Here is a 17,528-nt window from a genome sequence, read left to right on the forward strand (position 1 = left end):
AATTGTGGTATAAAATTTTTTTATACCGATCCGTATTAATTTTTTATCATATCTTATCGATTTTTTGATACATCGGTATAATGTATATTGTACCAAAAATAAATCAAAATAAATGATATACCGAAAAATTATCGATATACCAAAAAATAAAAATAACTAAAAATATTAAAATAATCATAATTAAAAATAACATTAGAAATATAAAATTTTACTTAATTTTGATATTTGGTTATTTCATTTTTTTCGACATTTTGGCATATACCACAATAATTATATATATTGAACATTGGTATATTTATGTAGCATATATAGTACACTTTGGTGTGGAACGGTATATTATAATATGCAAACTCTTAGCTATTCTTCTTCCGGGGGGGGGCGGTCAACTTGACGCGGGAGAGGCATGAGTGCAGTTCGATCGTCCATTACCATATCGAAGATCAGTGGTACGGTATTGTACCATGCAAATTTTTTTAGAGTAAACTATATAACACCCCCTTGTATTTTAGTAAAAATGCATAAAATATTCCGTATTTTATTTATTGCGTGAATCTCCTTTGTTTTAATGTAAAGTTTACATGAAACACTCTTTTCATCCAAAACTAATATTTGATTGTAAATATGAATACAATAATGCAAGTTTTATACAAAGAAAAACGATAAAATATCTTAAATTATTTTTTGAATAAAATAAAAAAATTTATTAGTCCTTCATTTTATAGGTATTTTAAGAAAAACTATTATCTGATTTTTACAAAAAAATACTATAAAAATAAATGATTGGTCAATTATTATTTATTTTATTCAAAAAAATTATTTAAGATATTCTACGTGTTTTATTTGTATAAAACTTGTGTAATTTAGGTCTTTGTTTAGAATCAAATATCAGTTTTGGACAATGAGGGTATTTTATGCAAACTTTAAATTAACACGATGGGGTTTCACGCAATAAATAAAATGCATGGTGTTTTGTGCATTTTTACTAAAATACAAGGGATTTTGTATAATTTACCCTTATAAAAAGAAAATCTATTTGATTTTGGAAGAATCAAAGAGGAAGTAAGATTGGATGGATCATTGGAAGATTAGCGGATTTATAAACCAAGCCCACATAAAGGGAAAAATAACCCAAATAATACAAGAGAAAGATGGTGAACTCCGGCCTAAAAAGGAGTGATGATCAATCCAAAAAAATGTAGCTGGATTATGTATTGAAAAAAGCCCAAGTCTACAAAGCCCAAGAAAGAATGATGTCAGCCCAAATGATTTTGGAGCCCATTTTGTAGAAGGAAGATGCAATAGGTCGGCAGATTAGTTAATGATTTGGGTGTTATAACCGTTACCAAGTATAGTGGAGTTTGAAGGCTAGATTATATAAGACACTTAGAAGTTATAAGAGTTATGATGCTTTAATGATCTTTAATGATAATGAAGGTTGGGAAAAATTAATGAAGTGAATGTACAAGCTTTATGGGGCCCATTTTGTGGAAAAAACGTTGGAGACTAGTGGATTCTTGTATGAGAAGGTGGCGATTTTGGTGATTTCCAAGTGATATGAGAGAAATTAAGTGATAAATCATCAAATAATTTTGGTGGTTACAGTTGTTACGAAGTGGTGGGTTAGAGCTTAAGTGGTCAACTATTGAAGAAGCTTAGAGTTATGTGAGTTACATGTGCCTTGAATGATCTCTAAACAATATTGGGAGTTATGGAAAGTTAACGAAGTAGAGTTACAATTGTTGAAAGTATAGAAGTCAAAGGAGTAATGAGAGAAGAAGACGATCAATTCAACACACAACTCCAAGAGTTTATTTCTTTTTATCTTTTTTTTTTAGATTTCCTTTATTTTTTATCTATTATTTCTCTTCTAGTCCTTCATGTTTTTTTTCTCCCCTACTTTTCTTTCAATTTGGTTTGTACTTTAAGGTTTTTTAATCCAATTGTAATGAAATTTAAAGTCAAGTTCAAGTTCATTTATTTTGGTGAATTTCTCGCTAATCCTGTTTTCTGTAAACATAAAATATTCTTCCTAACAAATTTTTTGGGGTATCCTAGGAAACTCTTTCACCTATTTTCTAACCGATTTTATCAAACCGTCGAAAAAATTAAATATCCGAATTTTCATATACAATATTAGCACATCTAGTGGGGACCACAATTGTTTTTGTCTCGCTTCACTTTCATCAAATTCAAAGCATCATCCTTTTCATATGGAAAATCAATTGTAATATTGATATGGTGCGTCGGAAAGATGGTCAACAAAGGTTTATCCGTTTGAGGAAGCCAAATCATATACAAATATAGTTTTTCAAGACTCTTCATCCCCTTAAAGAGAAATTTGGCCACAAAATCCAGTTAGAGAAACAATTATTCCTTTACTATGAGGAGTCGGATCGTCTAGTAGTATTGCCTCTCAAATCGTCCAATCCACTTGGGGGCAAGTTAACCTGGTACAGTTTGGTTGGAGAATCAAGTGTCTCGAGAGGAAATACGTCAAAGAATTTTTCCCTCTAGATCATGGGCACTTTAGATGTCATGGATCCAATAATCCTTTATTCTACCATCTTATTATAGGGCTCCTTGGGGATCTTTTCCTCTGGCACCTTCAGTGCTCTATTCGGTAGGGGGTTAGATGACCATGGAAAGAGTGGCGACTGTAGGGACTTCAAATGTACCATAGCAAAGTGCATCTCCATATATACCACCATTGAGTGCATATAGGGATGTCAACCCAAATTCAACCCTGTGTGTGGCGGCAGATCAGCCGGTTTCAACTAATCGGTCAGTCGGAGTACTTGCTGGGAAATTTCCTAAAAGCCCATGACTATAGCTGCTAGTAAGAGGCTTAGTAAATCATATTCGTAATACCCCGTAAAAATACTCGCTAGAAGTTCGCCAGAACTTGCCGGAGTTCGACGCCGGAGTCGGACAATATTATTTTGGGGCTAATTTATTTTGGGATTTTGGTAAAGAAATTAAGGAATTGGCTTTAAATTATGAGTAAAATTGAATTTACGGTAAAATAAATAATAAACTAGATTTAATTTATCCGTATCTCTTAATTTATGTATCCTTATCCATAATTTGTTAAGATATATCATATCCAGGTGTAGATTTGATAAGATATAGCGTATCATAGTTTGTTAAGATATAGCGTATCCAGGTTAGAGTCCCTATATATATATAGAAGATAAGTCCAAGTATTTTATGTTAATAAAGTATAAAATAAAATAAAATAAAAAGAAAATAACAGAGGCAGCACAGCAGCCAGGAGCCGCCAGTCCCCTCCCCTCTTTTCCTTGGAATTCTTCTTCACCAAAACTCTTCATTTTGGTCTATTTTCTTAAGGTAAGTGGGATTAATCTTAGATAGATTGATATGTTATAATCCCTATACCCTTCTATTGATATCTTTTTCAATATTCTAGCCAAATGGGTTTGCCCTAAAAGTGTTAGGTTTTGCCAATTTCTTCTAGGAAGTTGATTATAGTGTTTATGTGAAGATTATTATTGGATTCTAAATTGAAAATCGTGGAATTAATGGGATGAGTTTGAAACCCTAGTTTTGCCCTAACCTAATTATAGTTTTTGGAAAAAGATTTACGATTATATTTAAATATTATTATTTTTGGAATTAGACCATGCCTATTGTGATTGAAATATTTTTCGAATGTTTATTTGGCGAAATAAAGTGAGATCATAACGAACTTGTTGGGTCTAATATCCTACTTTGCATGGTTAAATGTTGACAATTGGAATATTTTGAGTTTAAAACACTCATTATGAAATTTGCCTAAGAGCATGTTGAGTATTTGGTCAAATTGGTAATTGAAACTACCCGTCGAGTCCGATCAACTCGTCGATTGTTTGGATGATAAGGCATAGCCTTCCACCTCTGTGCCTTGCAAACACGTGAGGGTATACCGGTATTTTAGGATAACTAGCTAACCTTGAACTAGATTCCGAATAGGCTAGGTCGAGAGATCGAGATGTCGGGTTCCCTTTTAGGGTGATTCCGAGGTGCCCGTCATTCACGATGGAAAGGTCTTTAGACCGTCATCCATGATTGAGGGATGGATTGCGTACAATCCCCTCTTGGTATGTTATATTGGAGACTAGAGGGTTGTGGGCCGTATGGTGCCCCTCGCCAACTAATAATAAATTGATTTACGTGTACTTTGGATTTCGAACCCTTATGTACACATTGTGGAGTTTCCTTTGAGGGTTATGACCCTATGTTTGTTATGTGAAATTATGTGACGTGTCATACGAAGTAATAAGGTTGGAAAACCGGGTCGAGCCGGCCCTGATTAAGGCCTAGTGGAGTTTTCTTCGTGATGTGCTCATCACTATTATTTAAGAATGAAAATGAGATATACGGGAGGCGCTAAAAGACTCGTGTGTGTGAGTTATCCTTATGTGATATGTTTCGTCTTATTCAAATTATCTTCATCAAATAATTTTGTGGCATTATATCGTATTAATTTATCTTCGATTAATTGCGCTTACTCAACCGTTGTGTTGACCCTCTTCTTACAACCTTTTTGTTGGTGATCATGTTTCTATTATACCTAAATGATGCATCCACGTCATATGATCCATCGGGGGAACTATAACTACTTTATCTTCGAAAATATTTTTGAAATTAAGAACTATTTCCAGCTTATGCTTTTGACCTCGAACTTTATTTATTTAAATGATAAGCCGGTGCGCTTTAATTATAAATTTCTAAAAAGTTATTTTGTAATGGTTATTTTAGCCTTAGCGCCATAACGTAGGGCTAGTTGGTTGATGAACGAGCCTTACGGTGTGGCGTGGCGGTGACGCTCCGGTTTGAGTCGGCCGGAGTGTTACAGATGGTATCAGAGCCTAGGTTAAAGGCTCATGCTTCTTGGTTAATAAAACTTGAAGATTTCGGAATTTCTAAAATCAATTAGATCATGGGTTTAGTCGGGTTTGGGTGCATTCATGGCATGCATTGCATTTTATGTTCATTCCATGTGTTTATGTGCATTGGTTATGCTATTTGATTAGTGTTCGTTTCATGTGTTTATGTGCATTGGTTATGCTATTTGATTAGTGTTCGTTCCATGTGTTTATGTGCATTGGTTATGCTATTTGATTAGTGAGAGCTTATTAGGCCTAGTCATTATTAGGAGATCAATTTCGAGGACAAAATGTCCTAAGGGAGAGAGGATGTAATACCCCGTAAAAATACTCGCTAGAAGTTCGCCAGAACTTGCCGGAGTTCGACGCCGGAGTCGGACAATATTATTTTGGGGCTAATTTATTTTGAAATTTTGGTATAAGAAATTAAGGAATTGGCTTTAAATTATGAGTAAAATTGAATTTATGGTAAAATAAATAATAAACTAGATTTAGTTTATTTGTATCTCTTAATTTAGGTATCCTTATCCATAATTTGTTAAGATATATCATATCCAGGTGTAGATTTGATAAGATATAGCGTATCATAGTTTGTTAAGATATAGCGTATCCAGGTTAGAGTGCCTATACATATATAGAAGATGAGTCCAAGTATTTTATATTAATAAAGTATAAAATAAAATAAAATAAAAAGAAAATAACAGAGGCAGCACAGCAGCCAGGAGCCGCCAGTCCCCTCCCCTCTTTTCCTTGGAATTCTTCTTCACCAAAACTCTTCATTTTGGTCTATTTTCTTAAGGTAAGTGGGATTAATCTTAGATAGATTGATATGTTCTAATCCCTAGACCCTTCTATTGATATCTTTTTCAATATTCTTGCCAAATGGGTTTGCCTTAAAAGTGTTAGGTTTTGCTAATTTCTTCTAGGAAGTTGATTATAATGTTTATGTGAAGATTATTATTGGATTCTAAATTGAAAATCGTGGAATTTATGGGATGAGTTTGAAACCCTAGTTTTGCCCTAACCTAATTATAGTTTTTGGAAAAAGATTTACGGTTATATTTGTTTATTATGAATTTTGGAATTAGACCATGCCTATTGTGATTGAAATATTTTTCGAATGTTTATTTGGCGAAATAAAGTGAGATCATAACGAACTTGTTGGGTCTAATATCCTACTTTGCATGGTTAAATGTTGACAATTGGAATATTTTGAGTTTAAAACACTCATTATGAAATTTGCCTAAGAGCATGTTGAGTATTTGGTCAAATTGGTAATTGAAACTACCCGTCGAGTCCGATCAACTCGTCGATTGTTTGGATGATAAGGCATAGCCTTCCACCTCTGTGCCTTGCAAACACGTGAGGGTATACCGGTATTTTAGGATAACTAGCTAACCTTGAACTAGATCCCGAATGGGCTAGGTCGAGGGATCGAGATGGCGGGTTCCCTTTTAGGGTGATTCCGAGGTGCCCGTCATTCACGATGGAAAGGTCTTTAGACCGTCATCCATGATGGAGGGATGGATAGCGTACAATCCGCTTTTGGTATGTTATATTGGAGACTAGAGGGTTGTGGACCGTATGGCGTCCCTCGCCAACTAATAATAAATTGATTTACGTGTACTTTGGATTTCGAACCCTTATGTACACATTGTGGAGTTTCCTTTGAGGGTTATGACCCTATGTTTGTTATGTGAAATTATGTGACGTGTTATACGAAGTAATAAGGTTGGAAAACCGGGTCGAGCCGGCCCTGATTAAGGCCTAGTGGAGTTTTCTTCGTGATGTGCTCATCACTATTATTTAAGAATGAAAATGAGATATACGGGAGGCGCTAAAAGACTCGTGTGTGTGAGTTATCCTTATGTGATATGTGTCGTCTTATTCAAATTATCTTCATCAAATGATTTTTTGGCATTATATCGTATTAATTTGTCTTCGATTAATTGCGCTTACTCAACCGTTGTGTTGACCCTCTTCTTACAACCTTTTTGTTGGTGATCATGTTTCTATTATACCTAAATGATGCATCCACGTCATATGATCCATCAGGGGAACTATAACTACTTTATCTTCTAAAATATTTTTGAAATTAAGAACTATTTCCAACTTATGCTTTTGACCTCGAACTTTATTTATTTAAATGATAAGCCGGTGCGCTTTAATTAAAAATTTCTAAAAAGTTATTTTGTAATGGTTATTTTAGCCTTAGCGCCACAACGTAGGGCTAGTTGGTTAATGAACGAGCCTTACGGTGTGGCGTGGCGGTGACGCTCCGGTTTGAGCAGGCCGGAGTGTTACAATATTCTTCCATTACCAATCTAAAATATACCATATCCAACAGTGGTGGATGTGGTCTTCAGGTTCTTTCTTATGTGGAAGAAAAAGATGTTGCGGAAATAGTTCAACAAGTTATGCCAGTGGCAGATCAACCACAAGGATAGTAGAAAAATATTCCAATAAATCCTGTAGTAGATCCAGATTCTTCGAAGAAAATGATTCAAAGAGCGTACAATGACGCTCTCAAAAAACTTGCAAGGCTGCTATGCCAACAACCTATTCGAATCGAATTATTGAGAACCGTAATTTTCTCTGAAATGCGAGAATACGGAAAGGATTTAATCATGCCTTCCCCAGAGTAAGCTATTATTTTATCGACTTCCATCAGGTTCCTCTCAATTTATTGATATCACGTAAGCTTCCTAGAATGAGCCGCCTCTATTTTATAACATGAAAGTGTAAGAACCCTAAGTGCAAAGTGGAATTTTGCCACCAGCAATCATCACAAAGAACGGATTCCAACATATACTACCGCTTGCCACTGGTGACTTACCAGCACCAGAATTTCCTTCCCAGGTCTTCCAAGTGAAAAAAATTGGGAGGATCAACAAGAAAGGCAGCTTGGAAGTTATTTCTTCCCAAAGTTGTTTTATGATGTTGTTAGTTGTGATAAAAAGCTTTTAAGAAGTCAAAAATGTTGGGCAGAGGTGCCCTATGGTCCCTGACTTTATTCCGAACAAAAAATAAGGTCCAAATTCGAATAATGGCTAGGAGGGCCACATTCAGCTCATGTTCATTAACTCCGTTAGAATACAGTCGAACCAAACCCAAGCACCGGCCTTATCAATATTACAGGAGATTTAGAAGCCACATTGGAAGGCTATATTCGCGAGGATCAATCAGGCCATTAAGCCTCTTAAATGAATCGTACTATGGAATTAACCTTCACCACATAATTCAAGGGTTGAGAAGCATAAAGTGCATCACCAATGTCGGGCGGAATCGATAGAGCAGGAATTGTTGCATCAGGAAAGTACTAACTGAAATCTTCCACATCAAAATCATAGGGGAACGCATAATCTATCCAATGAGGACCTATGTCATCATCTACAACCATACTAAGAATAGAGGCCTAAGCGGATTTCATCTAATAGTGAGCTTTCTAGTTGATCCAAATTGAACCCTTTTGGAGAATCCTCCATCACTATGGTACTGAACTATGAGTCTAAGGTTGAGGCTTTCGATGATCATAAGAAAGGAATCCAAAATATGTTTCATTATTTTAGTGGTAGATCAGCCAAAAAATTGGGTGGAGAATATGATTTTCAAGAAGCTTACCAAGGAGGTCACGTGGCATTTGAAATTGTTCTCACAGATTCTTTGTATGGCTGGGTTGTAGGAAATATTTTGGTGGATGGAGGAGTTTTGGAAGATATCATAATGTTGTCAACAATACGGAATATCAAAAATATTAACTGAAATCTTCCACATCAAAATCATAGGGGAACGCATAATCTATCCAATGAGGACCTATGTCATCATCTACAACCATACTAAGAATAGAGGCCTAAGCGGATTTCATCTAATAGTGAGCTTTCTAGTTGATCCAAATTGAACCCTTTTGGAGAATCCTCCATCACTATGGTACTGAACTGTGAGTCTAAGGTTGAGGCTTTCGATGATCATAAGAAAGGAATCCAAAATATGTTTCATTATTTTAGTGGTAGATCAGCCAAAAAATTGGGTGGAGAATATGATTTTCAAGAAGCTTACCAAGGAGGTCACGTGGCATTTGAAATTGTTCTCACAGATTCTTTTTATGGCTGGGTTGTAGGAAATATTTTGGTGGATGGAGGAGTTTTGGAAGATATCATAATGTTGTCAACAATACGGAATATCAAAAATATTAAAAGTGACGATAAAGTGGAGATCGTTGAGGCAGAAGCAGATCCCCTTGTTGGGGTTTGTTCAATCGAAATTACATGTCATTTTCTTAACATGTATCCACTTTCCATAATGTTACAAGATTATTAAAGTTGGGAGTAATACAACTTCATCACTTAGAAATTCAAAATCCGCACAAAGGTCGATTTACGGCCGGAAGATTGATGACATCCAATTTGTCCGAAAGCGGGGAGACCGGCTTAAAGAGCTATCATATCAGGTGAAAAAACAAAGTACTAAATCCGCTGAATAGATTGCTAAATATGCTGAGTAGCAGACAATTTATGAATATTTTTTGCTTTCGAAAGGTGGTCCGAAGGATAAATATTGCATGCTTAAATCCGCTGAGGGCCTGCTGATTATTAAGGAGTTTCCGCTCCCGAAAGGTGACCCAAATGGTGAAAAATAGATATCATCCCCATCGAACGCAACATCATTTACCAAGCTTTACCACCAACCTATCCGTAGCCACTACAAAAAAGTTAAAATTTTAGCTACAAAAAAATTTGTAGTAAAAGGTAATAAATTCGTAGCAAAAAGATTTTTACGATTAAATGAGTTTTGTCACCTATACCGCATTGGTAAAGAAGATCATTGACAAAAAATTTGACTTTTGTAGTGGAAGATAGTTTTTTGCGATGAAGTTAAGAAAAGAGATATGACTACGAAAATATAATTTTATAAATAAAATCATTTTGCTACAAAAATAAAATTTATTACAAAAAATTTTAGCAACAAAATATTCATGAGTTTTATAGCCAAATGGTTTTAGCTATGAAAGATGATTTTGTAGCTAAATCTTTTGCTATGAAAATAAGATTTGGTAGCAAAAAAAAATTTAGGGACGAAATTAATTTTGTAGTACATAATTTATTTTTAGCGATGAAATTATTTTTTGTTGTTGAATGATACGTTTTAACTAAAAAAAAAATTATAGTTAAAAATATTATAGCTAATTAGACATTTTTTTGTAGTGAGCTTTCTAACTTGCTTCCAATGAGGAGAAATCCTTACCCTCGTGTAGTAAGAATATGGAAGAGCTAGATTTGAAAACGAATAAGAAAAAATGATGAAGAATGCAACTAAAAGTGAGACCAATAGGCGGAATCAAGTATATGGGCGCAAAAAGTTACACCTTCGGGCTCAAAAAGAGGGGAAAAAACAATGCTAACACTAGTCCGCAAGGATAGAGAAGAAATCTTGCTTTCAATAAGGGTTTTTGGCTTTCCGTTCCGCCGCTAATGGTGATTTGATGAGGAACATCTTAGAGAAAAATAAAACTTTTACAAAAATATTAGATGCTTTTGGAAGTCCAATCCATCTAAATAGTATTTCGGGCATCTGTTCTACCAAAAACAATCTTCCTTATTTTGGAAGAATCACATAAGAAGTAAGGTCGGATGGATTAATGGGCGATCGACGGATTTATAAAGTCAAGCCCAAATGAAGAGAACGATGACCAAAAAAATGCAAGAGGAAGATGGCAGAATCCGGACAAAAAAAGAGTTATGCTCAACCCAAAAAAAGGATAGTTAGATTATGCATTGAAAGAAGTCCAAGTCTACCAAGGCTCAACAAAGAATAACATCGGCCCAATTGGTTTTGGAGTCCATTTTGTGGAAGGAAGAGATGGGGGCTGGCAGATTAGTTAAAGATTTTGAGGTTATAACTGCAAGTAGTGGTAGAGTTTGAGGCTAGATCAATTAAGACACTTTGAAATTATAAGAGGTGTGATGCCTTAACGATCTTCAATGATAATGAAGGATGTGAACAATTAATAAAGTGAAGTTACAAGCTTTATGAAACCCATTTTGTGGAAGAAAAATTGAAAGCTAGTGGTTTATTGCATGAGAAGATAGCAATTTCGGTGGTTGACAAGTGCTAAGAGAGAAATTAAGTAGTCAACCACTAAAGAAACTTGGAGTTATGCGACAACTACTAAAGAAGTTTGGAAGTTATGTGAGTTACATGCGTCTTGAATGATTTTTAAATGATGTTGAAAGTTATGGAAAGTTAATAAAGTGAAATTACAAAGTTCCTTGAAAGTATAAAAGCCAAAGGAGAAATGAGATAAGAAGGCGATCAATCCAATACACAACTCCAAGCATTTATCCGTTTTTATCTTTATTTTCTTTTATTTTTCTTGTATTTTCCTTTTTTTTTTTTTTGTTTCTTTCTGCTCCTTTATGCTTTTTTCCGGGTTTTCTTTTAATTTAGCTTGCACTTTCCAGTTTCTTAATTAAGTTTTAATGGAATTTTAATTTTTAAAATCATTTTCGAGTTCATTTATTTCTTTCCGTGGATTTTCCGCTAATCCTATTTTTTTACATACACAAAATATTCTCCTAAGAGCTTTTTGGGATATCTTAGGGGACTTTTTCGCCTATTTTTCGACCGATTTTATCATACCGTAAAAAAGATTGAATATCCAAATTTTAGAATATAATAATAATATAAAGTATTTGTTATATTTTTTTTCACCCCTATATTTTCCATTAGGGTTTCATTCATTAAATCACCTTCAAGTCTTATTAAATATCTCTATTAAATCTTTAACACCTTGCAAACCCTTATAAGTTCCTATCAAGCTTCATTAATAAAGTCTTCTTAACCCTCGTGGGTGCTACCTAATTAAAGAAGCTTCCATAATACCTTTCTTGCTTAAGCCACTATACTATCTTCTTTTTTCAAAAGACCTCCTATAATAATAGGCTCGATCCATTCTCTTCCTACCGCCTCATGAAATAATTCAATTTAGTGTATATGCTCTTAAACCAACATATCTTAAATAGATACTTTGATACAGTGACGAAACTAGCATCTAAATACCCGAGGCAAAATGTTATAATTTATTTAATATTTAATTAATAAATTTAAATAAATAATAATGACAGAAGTATATATGGATTTAAATAATTTTAGGAGACAAATTGTATATAAATACATAAAAATTAAAATTTTTAACACTAAAAAATTATAAAAAAATTGTATATTTAACTAATTAACGATTTACCGCAGTTATAAACTATAATAAAATAAAATATATATAATATGTATGTCATTTTGTAGATAATAAAATTTTATATAATACAAATAAATAAAAATATTTATTTGTAATTAATATAAATTAATACTTAAATCACACTATTATTAATTATATAAATATAATTTAATACACTTTACATCATTACATTATTACCTATCAAATCAACATTTATTAAAACCCCTCAAACCAAAACAAAACCTATTAATCCAAATGACGCATCTTCCCAAAACTACCAAAAAATTCAAATTCAAACCAAATCTTCACAAACTAATACCAAAGAAACACACCCTTTAAGTTCTATTTTTGTTCGTTCAATATGATTTTTGCTTATTTGTTCGAACATGGTGATATAATGCAAAACATTAGTCCAACTATCTTTAATCCCATTAAAAATAAAATTAATGATATTTGATTTCACCTTTAAGAACATGGATGTTTTTGATGAATTACATGCTAACCAAACCTTATAAACACTAAACATGTTCGTTTCAAAATTATTGTGAATATATAGATATGATTGTTTTATTTGTAACGAGATCAAACATAAGCCCTCTGTCTGGCTTCATATGGCATTTTGTGTGGAGAAGGGGATTAAAAAATAGTATTAATATTTTAATATAAAAATAAGATAGGTAAAAATAAAATATGTGTTGAATAAGAAAAAACCAATGTGTAGGGTTTTCGAGAATGGACTTAGGATTGTGGACTGGTGTATAGTTTAATGGGCCTGTTAATGGCAGTGGGATCCTAAATGGGTCTGAATATAAGCCAAACGGCCCAAGTGTTATTAAAAAATGGATTTTTTCGGGAGAAACCTGTGATTAGGATATCGGTGAATATAGAGGTCGGACAAAAGGAAGATGGGCGAAGAAAGATGAGGGCCGATACGGAAGTCGGGCAAAAGGAAGTCGGACGAAGAAAGATGAGACGACCGATATGGAGGTTGGACAAAAGGAAGTCGGGGGAAGAAAGATGAGACGGCCGATATGGAGGTCGGGCGAAGAAAGATGAGATGACAGACATGGAGGTCGGACAAGTGGAAGGCGGACAAGAGGAGACGTAACAACAGGTGTGCCGGTCGGACGAAAAGCAGTTCTAAGACGATTAAGGGAAGTTACGTACGAAATTTATAATTAGGGTAAAAGGCCCAAAATAGAAGGAGATGTGGGCCCGTCGTTAGGCCCATCAGTTGATTTAGGGATTTCTCAAAGGAGTTGGTTGACCTGCGGTCCGTCTAAGGAGCCAGGGGTTATCGTAGGCGGCTGAGTAGTCGGATGGGTCAGCCGCCCATTTAAGGAGGTAAGGCGTTCAGAGGCGGTCGGTCGAGCCAATTAAGTCCTGTAATTGGCAGGAGCGGTTAGAGAGATGGTTAAGACACATGTCAATGGAGGAGGAATTGGTGGGCGGTTGATGGCGGTTGCTGTAACTGACCAGACGACGGTTCAAAACGTTTTTTTAGGGAATATTTAAAGATTTGGGTCTATTCTGGGAAAGGATCTTCAATTTTCAGAAAAAGCAAAAATTGATTGCAAATTTCCTTCTGGGGGTCACCTTTTATTTTCATGTATTTGACTGCTTTGTGCTACAAATAAATTCCCTTTTCAAATTCGATAATATTTTTGAATTTTACTTTATTTTGTTGGAAAAATCAAACAACAAATTGGCTATCACAGTAGGAGAAAGACAAGATTGTTGATCCTACATCAAGAGAGAATTTCATACGATTGAGATCCGGCTGAATCATCGGAAAGATCCATATGGCGGGTTCATAACCCCAAGTCTTTTCAACACCAGCGGGAGAAACCATTTCACCACATGCCATGCCAAATGCAGGGGAAGTCCCCCAAGTACCTGCCGATTGGGTGTCGTATGTTCAACATTTGAACAATCAGCAAACTTTGGCTATGTAGAACATGTTGCGTGAGCAACAAAATCTCATGCAAAACATGTTAGATCAAGCTCTATCAAGGGTTACTCTTCAACCCACCCAGTCAACCTCGGGGATGCCACCATCAAGGTTACAAGCAAATTTTGCAGGGCCGTCATATGTTGATAGTACAGTACCTAGCGCCACAACTCTTAACCGAACAGATAGGGGAAAGGCTCCTGTAACTTTCCCAAATAATATTCCTTTGGGACCAAGAGTTGATAATACTCAGCCGAATATCGTAAGGGAGGACAGACAAGGAGGACATATGCATGATCCCATACATATCCCTGATCATCAACACCCTCGTTTGGATCCTGAAGAAATTGCGCATGTTTTGAGGGTTCATTTTGGTTTGAATCCTTATGCGGCCAACCGCCCTGCCTATCAAAGACCTTTTCCAGAAAGGATCATTAACGATTATCCGCTCCCAAGGAATTATCGACAACCCGACTTTCATGCTTTCTCAGGAGAAGATGGATCCTCCACCATAGAACATGTGGGTCGATTTACAGCACAATTAGGAGAAGTCGGTAATAACCCTTTTTATAAACTACAACTATTTGGTTTGTCTCTTACCAGGACAACTTTTTCGTGGTTTGTGAATTTACCACTTGGACAAATACAAACCTGAGAAGGTTTAGAGATGGCATTTCATGCTAGATTCTTCAACTCTTTACCAACCGTTTCTCTTACCGATTTGTTGGAAATGAAACAATGTCCAAAAGAGTCAGCCTCGCAGTTCATCAAAAGGGTACGATTGATGAAAGGACGATGTCTTACAATAATCAATGAAAAAGAGATGACCAATTTAGTGATCCGCAATATGCATGTTCGCTTGAGAGAGGCATTCACTGCACATGATGTAGAAGATCTGGCAAGTCTTGCATCCAAGGCTGGACGTTTAGAGTCTTTTTTCAGAGAAAAAGATCAAAATTTCAGGCATAATAAAGTTCAACAAATGACTAGTATGGAAACGGAAACATATAGCCCTGATTTTGATCAAACAGAAGAAATGGCAGCCGGAATCATCTCTGGAAAGCCTTATGTGTGCTCCAAATTAAAGTCATTACCAGGAACTGAAGGAAGAGACCAACCCATATTTGACAGTTCGAAAGCTGACGATATCTTTGATATTCTACTGACAGAAGATGGACAGATCCGAATTCCAAAAGGGCAAAGATTGGCCACTAAAGAAGAAATCAAAGGAAGACCATATTATAAGTGGCATAATTCCTTTACACACAATACAAGCCAATGCACACAATTCCGAAAGGAGATTCAAAAGGCCATCAAGGCAGGATGATTCAAATATATTACTCTGGACGTAGAACAACAACCTTTTCCAAAAGTAACTACTGCAGCAGTGAAGTCTGTGCGTTCTTCACAGAGCCCACAAAAAGAATGATGAAGGAGACGACAAACGGAAGGAGTGCAAGCCAAAGGAACAAGAGCTTGACCAGGATGATAAGTTCACAATCTACGAAAATAGGGTGGCTGAGAAGTGGGACAGAAAAGATGGCTCATTCGAAGTGGATTTAAAGGACAAAATGGTAGTGCGAGATCGACCAACGCGCAGGCCACCGCCAGTCCGCGATAAATGGAGGTCGGATCAGAGGCTGATGTGGCCTCGGATGATGGAGGTCGGATCTGAGGCTGACGTGGCCTCGGATGATGGAGGTCGGTTGAGGGACAACCGATGAAGACCCGGGGTTGTCGTATAAAAAGGAGAATTTCAAGATTTTGAGTGCATAAATATGGAAGGGTGAGAGAAGGGTTTTACATAAACCCCACGATATGATATGAAACAGTGTAATGATAGCACTGTACTGCAAACTCCTAAATGTCACGAGAAGTGACGCTTAGGAGTCGGGCGGGAGGAGGCAAGTTGTTGAGTAAGAAAAAACCAATGTGCAGGGTTTTCGAGAATGGGCCTAGGGTTGTGGACTGATGTATAGTTCAATGGGCCTGTTAATAAGCCAAACGGTCCAAGTGTTATTAAGAAATAAGTTTTTTTGGGAGAAACCTGTGATTAGGATATCGGTGAATACAGAGGTCGGACAAAAGGAAGACGGGCGAAGAAAGATGAGGGTTGATACGGAAGTCGGGCAAAAGGAAGTCGGACGAAGAAAGATGAGACGACCGATACGGAGGTCGGACAAAAGGAAGTCGGGGGAAGAAAGATAAGATGGCAGACACGGAGGTCGGACAAAAGAAAGTCGGGGGAAGAAAGATGAGACGGTCGATACGGAGGTCGGTCAAAAGGTGGTCAGGCGAAGAAAGATGAGATGGCAGACAGAGAGGTCGGACAAGTGGAAGGCGGACAAGAGGAGACGTAACAGCAGGTGTGCCGGTCGGATGAAAAGCAATTCTAAGACGGTTAAGGGAAGTTACGTACGAAATTTATAATTAGGGTAAAAGGCCCAAAATAGGAGGAGATGTGGGCCCGTCGTTAGGCCCACCAGTTGATTAAGGGGTTTCTCAAGGGAGTCGGTTGGCCTGCGGTCCGTCTAAGGAGCCAGGGGTTATCGTGGGCGACTGAGTAGTCGGATGGGCCAGCCGCCCATTTAAGGAGGTAAGGTGTTCAGAGGCGGTCGGTTGAGCCAGTTAAGTCCTGTAATTGACAAGAGCAGTTAGCGAGATGGTTAAGACACGTGTCAATGAAGGAGGAATTAGTGGGCGGTTGATGGCGGTTGCTGTAACCGACCAGACGACGGTTCAAAACGTTTCTTTAGGGAATATTTAAAGATTTGGGTCTATTCTGGGAAAGGATCTTCAATCAACATCAAATTCAGTGAAATTTCTTTTGAGATCACCATTTTACTTTTACAGTCTTTAGTATTTATTTTTTTTCTATTTTATTTATGTATCGTATGATGTCTTAAATCTCAGACATTTTATTTTATCAAATTCGAAGATAATCTCTATTTTCGGATTTTGTTTTTTATTGTTGAAAATCGACATCAACAATACGATATTATTAAAAGAGTATTAAAATTCAATAAAAAAGAATTGTGTAAATTAAAAAGAACCGTGACAAATTGATTATTAAAATTATGAGTAAATAAAATTATTTAATGAAGAAAAAAAATACCTGAAATGAGTATATTTTTGTATAATAATAATAACCTTTGACAAAAGGTTAACCCCCCAAATTCAAACCTATTTTGAGTTAATAAATTAATTTAATTTGAGTTCAGTTTGCTTAACTCTCAGACAAATTCAAACCAAATTAAATTGACTACTACACGTTTATTTTACCACAATGCCTTGTACTACCTGTCAATTTTTCCTCAAAATTTCTAAAACTACCTTTACCTAATTTATTTATTATATATATTTTTTTATGAGGTAAAAACTCTCAACACCGCTATTTTTCAAGTGAGCTCTTAGTAAATTTTGATTGAACTTAATAATCTCCAAACTAGATTCAACAAAATAT

Source organism: Andrographis paniculata, unplaced genomic scaffold (assembly GCF_009805555.1).
Source record: "Andrographis paniculata isolate CXL003 unplaced genomic scaffold, ASM980555v1 Contig62END, whole genome shotgun sequence".
Taxonomy (NCBI): Eukaryota; Viridiplantae; Streptophyta; class Magnoliopsida; order Lamiales; family Acanthaceae; genus Andrographis; species Andrographis paniculata.